This window comes from Polyodon spathula, chromosome 18, assembly GCF_017654505.1.
Source record: "Polyodon spathula isolate WHYD16114869_AA chromosome 18, ASM1765450v1, whole genome shotgun sequence".
NCBI lineage: Eukaryota > Metazoa > Chordata > Actinopteri > Acipenseriformes > Polyodontidae > Polyodon > Polyodon spathula.
In genome coordinates, this window is record NC_054551.1 from 34,266,672 (window position 1) to 34,275,071 (window position 8,400).

The following is an 8,400-nucleotide window of genomic DNA, read 5'->3' on the forward strand; positions in this document are numbered from 1 at the left end:
CTAGAATGAAAACAATTACAACAATACAAACATTTAAAGGGAACTGATTTTATTCAGCCTATAATAAAGAAGGTTTAGGGTAGACTTGGTGGAGGTTTTTATGAAAGCCTATAAGGCTACACACACACACAACCCTAGCCTATATTTTAAGCACAGCACAGACCAAAACAAGAGAATTGTTTGTGTTTGGCACCACTGCATGGCATTAGCCCTCCATCCAGAAGAAAAGTTAATTTATGTATATTTTTTAAAATTTTACAAAAAACATTGGGCTTCTATGGTACATAGCTCCTTACTCCAGGGTGCAATTTGCACAAAAATCACAGCAGAAATGTATAAAATGAGTGGACTTCAGAGATCTGAAGTTTTTTTTCAAGGGTTTTATAACATTGCCAGTTTTTTTTTTTCATTAGATAAATAAATAAAGCCCTGTAATCTGCACCACGACATATACCATCTGGGTGTTTGCTTCTGGTCTAGTCAGGTGACTGAGTGAGAGTCAAGCAGCTTGTAATTAAATCATGTTTTCATTTAGCTTCCCAACCTTGTGGTATGGTTCACATACCTTTCCCAAGCGAGCGTGTTTGAAAACAGACAGTTGACGTATTGACAGGCTTCTTACAGCAAGGCATTTTGAACCTGTGTTCATGAGCTCACAATGGATTTACACGTGCATCCTAGTGGTGTCTACTATACTGATCAGAGCATCAATATGGAGCTCCCAGGTGCCTACATTAGGTAGCGTCCGTCACCTGCACCCACCTGCAGCAGCACATAATTTCCTCTGCTGGATTCAGTAAGCTGACATTAGTTTTCGCGCTATAGACTTGCGCTATAGACTAGCAAGAGCATGTGAGGTGCTGCTTCAGCCCAGTTTCCCAGCTGACAGAAGATCTTAAAAGCAGTTGGAAAAGTAAACCCTAACCAATACTTTAGGCGCAGCGCAGAAATCAAGACCAGAGCACAGTGTTGGAAATTAAGTAGAGACAGGCTAAGAACAATGGGTAGGAGACACTTCTTTAAACAGAGCGTGGTGAGGGGATGAAATCATTGGGTTCCTAAATTAAAATGCCACTTGACAACGTTTTGAGATTATTTGGCTACTAGGAACGGGATGAGTACTGGTGGGATTGGAAGGGCCCCCCACACTCAACATGATAATCTTTTTTAAACGGATGGAGCATTGAGAGACAAGAGTGTTTAGTTATCTTTCCATCTTACTCAGTCTAGCTGGGCACGAGACACATCTTGGACTCGTTGCAGGCTGTGGGGCATTGCATCAGCACCCTGTGCATGTGTGGGGGACTCAGCAAAACCCTGCTCTTTGTGCAGATGCATGCAGACATCACAGGTAGGCGTGGTCAGCCCTGGAAGAAATGCTTCGTGCACGTGCATGAAGTATCAGTTATCTCAACTAATGTCTTCTTCTTGTTTCGAGTCACGTTGTATGTAATTTTCTGTTTCAGTTGTCACATCTTGGTGACTTTTTAAACAGTTAAAAGCCAACCGTGGCCTCAATAGGATTCTCAGAATCATGACTTTACTTTCAAGTACAGCAAGTACACCAGAGTGTGTAACCAAACACTTGTCCTCCTGCAACACTCTCTGCCCTAGAGTATGTAACCAAACACCTTTCCTCCTGCATCACTCTGCACCAGAGTGTGTAACCAAACACCTGTCCCCCTGCATCACTCTGCACCAGAGTGTGTAACCAAACACCTGTCCCCCTGCAACACTCTGCACCAGAGTGTGTAACCAAACACCTGTCCCCCTGCATCACTCTGCATCAGAGTGTGTAACCAAACACCTGTCCCCCTGCATTACTCTGCACCAGAGTGTGTAACCAAACACCTGTCCCCCTGCATCACTCTGCACGAGAGTGTGTAACCAAACATCTGTCCCCCAGCAACACTCTGCACCAGAGTGTGTAACCAAACACTTGTCCTCCTGAAACACTTTGCCCCTAGTGGATGTAAGAAATAGATCAGTAAGAAATGCTGAACAAATGTTGTTCTTTACAGTTTGTATTTGTTACTGAAGGAGATTGTATTTGTTACTGCAAAATACCTAAGTAATCATGCAGCATTGTGTCCACAATACTGTGTTATACAGGAATTTATGTTTTTGTTAGGGGCAAATTAGCTGACTACAAATTAGAGTGGAGACTATAGCTACAGAGGTGATGGGAGAAAGGGGGAGCTATGGGAGACCTGCTGGGTTCCTGCCCTGTGTGTGTGTTTGTTTGTGTGTGTGTGGTGTGTGTGTGTGTGTGTGTGTCTCAGTGCTCAGATATTACTATCAATGTGGGGACAAAATTTGAGAAAATGTCCCCACAAAGATAGTAACTCCTGAAAAAACTATGTTGTGGGGACATCCCCACTTTGTAAAACACCTTTTTAAGAACAAAACATGCCTTCAAAAAGAAAAAACAACTAAAAGTGCCAAAATATTTAGTGTGTTATCGACATTCACCCTGTGTGGAGTTTTGTCTGACTGGAGTTAGAAATAGTAAATAAAAATATAGCGAGAGTCAATGAGAAGTCCCCACAAGCATAGGAATACAAACATGTGTGTGTGTGTGTGTGTGAGTGTGTGTGTGTGTGTGTGTGTGTGTGTGTGTGTGTGTGTGTGTGTGTGTGTGTGTGAGTGTGTGTGTGTGTGTGTGTGTGTGTGTGTGTGTGTGAGTGTGTGTGTGTGTGTGTGTGTGTGTGTGTGTGTGTGTGTGTGTGTGTGTGTGTGTGTGTGTGTGTGTGTGTGTGTGTGTGTGTGTGTGTGTGTGTGTGTGTGTGTGTGTGTGTGTGTGTGTGTGTGTGCTGTACTGTACTGTACTGTAATGTGCTGCTTGTTGTTTTAATGCTGTTAGCCCACCCAGGCTGGTACGCTGCAGTGGCTGAGCTCCAGGAAGGCAGATGGAGCAGCACAGAGTCCTGGAACTGAAGTGAGGAATGGGATCGATGTGCTGCAGGGTACTAGAGACTGATTTCACCTATTCCTAAAAGCTCTGATTTTAATACTGTGTATCAGTATTGAGGTCCATATTATTATTATTATTATTATTATTATTATTATTATTATTATTATTAGTAGTTGTTGTTGTTTGTTGTTATTATTATTATTATTATTATTATTTATTATTATTAGTAGTAGTAGTAGTATTGGTCATAGTACTGATTGCATTGTTTTTATTAGTCCTGGTAGTAGGGGTAGAGGTTATTATTGTATATTACAGTGCTTGTTTAGGGTCCTCGTTAAAGGAAATGGATTACAGATCTCATCCATAACTTTGAAATGCTCCGTTACAGCGCTTGATATGATGGCCCTGTGGTTTTATTAGTAGGGGTATTTGATTAATACTGAGTAATACCTTTTAATGTGTGCAAATAAATGACAACCTTCTTCAGTAAATACAATACCTTGGAATCACCTTCATTGCAGAGCCAACAGAAATACAAGGTACTGTATTTCATGTAACCTCACGTGCAGTTACAGCTGCTGCAGAATTGGAAATCTTCAAATTCACCTTGAAAAAAGATTTCTGATCAAAGCGACAGCAAGGCCAGGAGGGGCAGTTTGATCTTCAGAGCTGTCTTCTGTTGCTCAAAGAATGCAGGGAAGCTTGTAAATTACAGGGCCTGGATAAAAATGACTAGGAATGAAAGACCCAGGAACTAGAGGAAACACACAGGATTCCTCAGGGCAAGGTGAGAGAGCGTATATTTTCAGTTTCAGCGATACTGCTTCTGTGGCTCACACACTCCCCTGCCCACTCAAATACAAAAGAAATCTTGTTTCAAAGGTGTGTGTGTGTGTGTGTGTGTGTGTGTGTGTGTGTGTGTGTGTGTGTGTGTGTGTGTGTGTGTGCGTGTCTGTGTGCGTACGTGTGCTCATGCCCCAACATTCAATATTGTGGTGATTCCTGCCTCCCTGGAATATAGTAAATCTGTTCAATGCAAAGCGCTCATAAACACTAGAAATACACATGCGTGTGTGTGCTTTGGTGAGGCAGAGGAGGAGGGGAGTGGGGTGCAGAAGGAAGGCTGCATTTTAGTGGAATCAGCATTCAGGAGCTATTAATAAAGAGGCTGCTTTAAATATCAGCCAGAATCGACAGCTAATCCTGATGGTGCTCCAGTTATCCAAGCAGACACTCAAAGGGCTGTGTTAATAGCCCTGGAAATCCCCTGTGTGGGAGGCTGGAGTCGCAGAGAGGGGAAAGGCCATGGCTGAAAGTGTTTGACTCATTAGTGCCCTGCTGCAGGACGTGATGCCACACATTCCGAGCGCAGTGCTGGGCTCTGCACTCCAGCCAGTCGGGCAGTCACTGCAGGAAATGATGAGAAGAAGAGGCTGGGGCTCCTCTTGGACTGAAAAACGGAATTAGGTTTGCTTTACCTGGGGATTATGCTGTATAACCCCCTTCCCCTGGTATTGAGAACTATGCTAAACACATTTTGTAACTCAATAGACACAGGGTGGGTTTATAGGCACAGTATTATTCAAGGAAAGTAAAACTACTGTTCCATACGTAAAATTTTTTAAAAAAAAGGGATTTGTTCATGTTTGAATAAAATCACATAATTGCATGCATTTCAACAAAGATATATAGTGTGTGTGTGTGTGTGTGTGTGTGTGTGTGTGTGTGTGTGTGTGTGTATATATAAAGTGCTAAAAAGATTATAAATATTAATAGATACAAACGTTTATATAACTGTTAATATAACTGTGTACAGTAAGTCTTAGTTTAGAATGTCAGTGTTTAGTTAATTTTGTTTTTAGTTGTTTATCTGTTCTTGTTAATATAACCGACTGTACATACAATACAATGGACGAGTGGACTGAGCTGATCTGCTCCTGAAAGCCATTCAGTCACAGAACTGGCAGCTTTTTTTCAGTTCAAGTAATTGAGAGAGGCACCTTGTAAAATAAGTCACTGGAATGGCCCTCCAAGCGTTGCAGAGAAAAGAAGGTTGGTCAGTGAGGGGTTAATGAGAGAGCGCGAGAGAGAGTAGGGGTGGGGGAAGTCCGTCTGGAACTGATCACGGAGCTGTTTGTTTGAGCTGGAGTTTCGGTTTCCTCCTATCACTCACTGACTCCGGGGTCACAGACAGTTTCAGGTTATTGTTCGGTATACCTGACACTGCATGGGAAATCACTAGCCTTCCTGGGGACCCAGTTAGGAGGGAGGGGCCTCGCTGGACAGCTGATATGACAGTCCTTAACCGTTACATGACAGCTAACAAAGATGATCACTTTCATATTGCATCTGGGCTTGAGACTATACGTGCATAAGTCACTGGTGTTTTAATAGTGTCCCTGCTTGTTGCTGTACCAACTGACTGACTACAGTAAACAACCAACTAAAATACAGTAAAAATCTGACTTTAATAATAATAAAAAAAAAAGAATTGTAAGGAGAAACTTGTATTTTATTTTGTTTACAAAATTAGAACTACACAATTAGGTTAGAATTCAAGGTCTCTCAAGCTTAAAGTTGTCGCTTAATTTTGTTGCTCTTTGCTCCAGTACAAACCTCACTGAGGTCCTTCTTGATCTTCATGTCTTCCCGTGCTGGCCCATAAATGGGTTACCACACCAGATTTGCATGGTTTTGCAGTTTTTCCCTAACCCTTGGTACTTTGCAATTGCCATACCCTGGTTTGCCACATTTTTAATATGCTATACCATACCTCTCTGGGTTTTATAATGCTGGTCTATGTTTTATCTTTCATGCTTCATTACGCTTTGCTATGCATTTACCATGGGACACTTTTATAAGGAAACAGCTTAGTGAACTATTTTTATTATGTACTGTATGTATTTAGTTCTGGTCATTAATGTCAATGGGTTTGTGTTGTGTCTTCATGAATGCTCTGATCAGTAATGTCAATGGGTTTGTGCTGTGTCTTCATGAAACCCCTAGCCAGTAATGTCAGTGGGTTTGTGCTGAGTCTCTCTTGTCCAGGCCTGCCTGTGGTGTTGTCTCGAGAGGTGGAGTCGCTATTCTGAGAGCTTGTGCCTCGGGGGACTTCCACTCCATTCAGGTACAGTGCGGTTCATCTCCATGTTGTGGAAATGTACTGTCTGTGAACAGCGTGGGTTCCCACTATAATTTTCTACCTAAGCAGCAGATGATATCTCAGGGGGACAGCTTTACATACTGTGATTGAACGGGTGAAATCTTCACATTCATGTGTTTATTTTAAAGGTGTACTGCATATATACACTACTTAAAGGTGGAGTCCCTAAGGTTTATAAAAATCACGTTCCCAGCCCTCTGTTAACTTCTGTTGATTTCTGTGATTGAGCTGGGAATTCTCCCGTCTGTGACTGCACTCCACCAGCCCCTCAGCGTGGCAGGTGAAGATAGAATATCTCTGTCTGGAAGTGAAGCAGACAGTACTAGAGGCTGAGGTTCCAGCAATGCCCGTGTGGATGCAGGATTTACATGGCTGGCATTGTTGCATATTCAAAACATCTCTGCAAGGGCAACAGGCCATTCCATACAGCACGTTTATAAAACATTTCATTAGATAATAATAATAATAATAATAATAATAATAATAATAATAATAATAATAATAATAATAATAATAATAATAATAAGACATTCTATTTTTACAAGTGGTGATTGGTGATTATAAATTGATTAAATACACATTTGTAAGGACTTACTTTGGGATTTAATGGTTTCTTCTGAAAAAGAAAGAAATACAGGTTGGGGTTACTTTGGGGTATCTGGGCACCCACAAAGTCCTGTTGAGCAGCCCCCAGGATTCAGTATCCTTCATAACGAAGGGGTTAACATAGCCGAGCTGGGAGAGAGTGGCGTGATGTTTTCAGAGGCACTAAGCCTCTAGCCCCTTGCGTTTTGGATGTTGATGATACTGATACATGATACCGGCTGACATCTGTTGCCCTTCTCACTTGGTGGGCTCACCTCTTACTTTTACATTTCCACCACGTCCCTGCCATTAAAAACACGATAAAACTAAATCCCCCTGGGACTCACAGAGCAGGCTGACAGCCACAGAGTCTGGCATCTGCTGGCAGTGGCACTGAGCACTGCAGCCTGTCTATACACAGGGAGAGGACTGAAAGACTGATAGCTTCCCACCCTTCCTCCCACAGTGTCCTTGGCTATTGGTTTTCCTTTAATAACACATCATTTGTATTCATGTTTTGTTTTGTTAAAAAAACATTACAAGTGCAATGCCATTGTACTGTAAAACTCCAAAAGAAGGTGCTTTCAGCTGTGTTTTTTTTTTTTTCGCTGTGTTGTTTTTTGACCCAAAGATGTTGTCCATGTATTACATGTTAACCCCACTCAGGACAATTGTTCGTTAGATATCTTGGTAACCCCAAACAGATGATCATCCCTCCTAAAGAACGTTTTAGCTTTATTAAGCATTTCAAGCAGTAAAAGGTCTCACTCATGCTGTGAAATGAATAAAGGAGGCATTGTGTGTGGGGTGGCTCTGCTTTTCTTACATAGCCCTGCAGTGTTGTCTTGGGTTTCAGTGTAAGGGTGCTGCTGTTTATTAAGTACAGTCCTTACATATAGCAGACAGCAGGTCCTCGCTGCCTGGGTTACTGTCAATAAACTCTTTAAAAGGCCTTTCTTTGAAATTGAATCAATCTAGGATCAGTTCAGTTCCGCCGAGCCCGACTGTTATCACTTGCTGTCCCTCAAATCCAGTGCCGTCATTTGCGAGAAGAAAAAAATAATCTCAAGGAGTGTTTATCCTCAATGTCTTTCCCTGTGCTTGTTTGCAGTAGGAATGCTTGCTAGACAGCGGGGCTTGAGCCTCTATACCATGGGTATGTCATGCTTTTAACTCTTAATGCGTTCTGTCAGGTGCCTTTCTGGCTCGGTATGCAGAGAATGTGTTTGATCTGCGGGGAACCCACAATGACAAAGCCAGTGCATCTGTTAACAGGCCTGCCTGATGGATATTTCTGTCGAGACTCTCAGATGGAGCCTGCATTGCATCCAGTAACCTTGCCCCCTCTCCCCCTCTCCCCTCACGCACTGTGGAATGCAAGGTCAGATACTGTAGTGAACCTGAATCGGAGCTGGCAGAAGCACAGGGTCCTGTAACCCTCTGCCTTGTTACGAACAGTCTCATCATCTTAAGATCAATATGCTGTCAATCTGAGGCTCTTACAAGTCCATTGCTGACAGTATAACAGCAGCGTCTTACCTGTTGTGATGGGAACATGAGACAGAGTAAAGGCAGTTACATATTGGCAGGTTCTTAAAGCAGGTTTGCTAATACCCCCTCCCACACACACACACATTTTTTTTAAATTTTTAAATCATTTTATTTCTTTCTGAAAAAGCAGTTTTGGCTCTGGCCTTTTTATTCAGCTTCAGCCTGTCTGTATACACAAACCCAGACC

At 42.3% G+C, this 8,400-nt stretch overlaps 1 pseudogene; it reads left to right on the forward strand.

Moving 5' to 3' along the window:
* Positions 1 to 7,947, forward strand: part of LOC121330740 — a 65,544-nt pseudogene extending 57,597 nt beyond the window's left edge.
* The last annotated feature ends 453 nt before the right edge of the window (positions 7,948 to 8,400 follow it).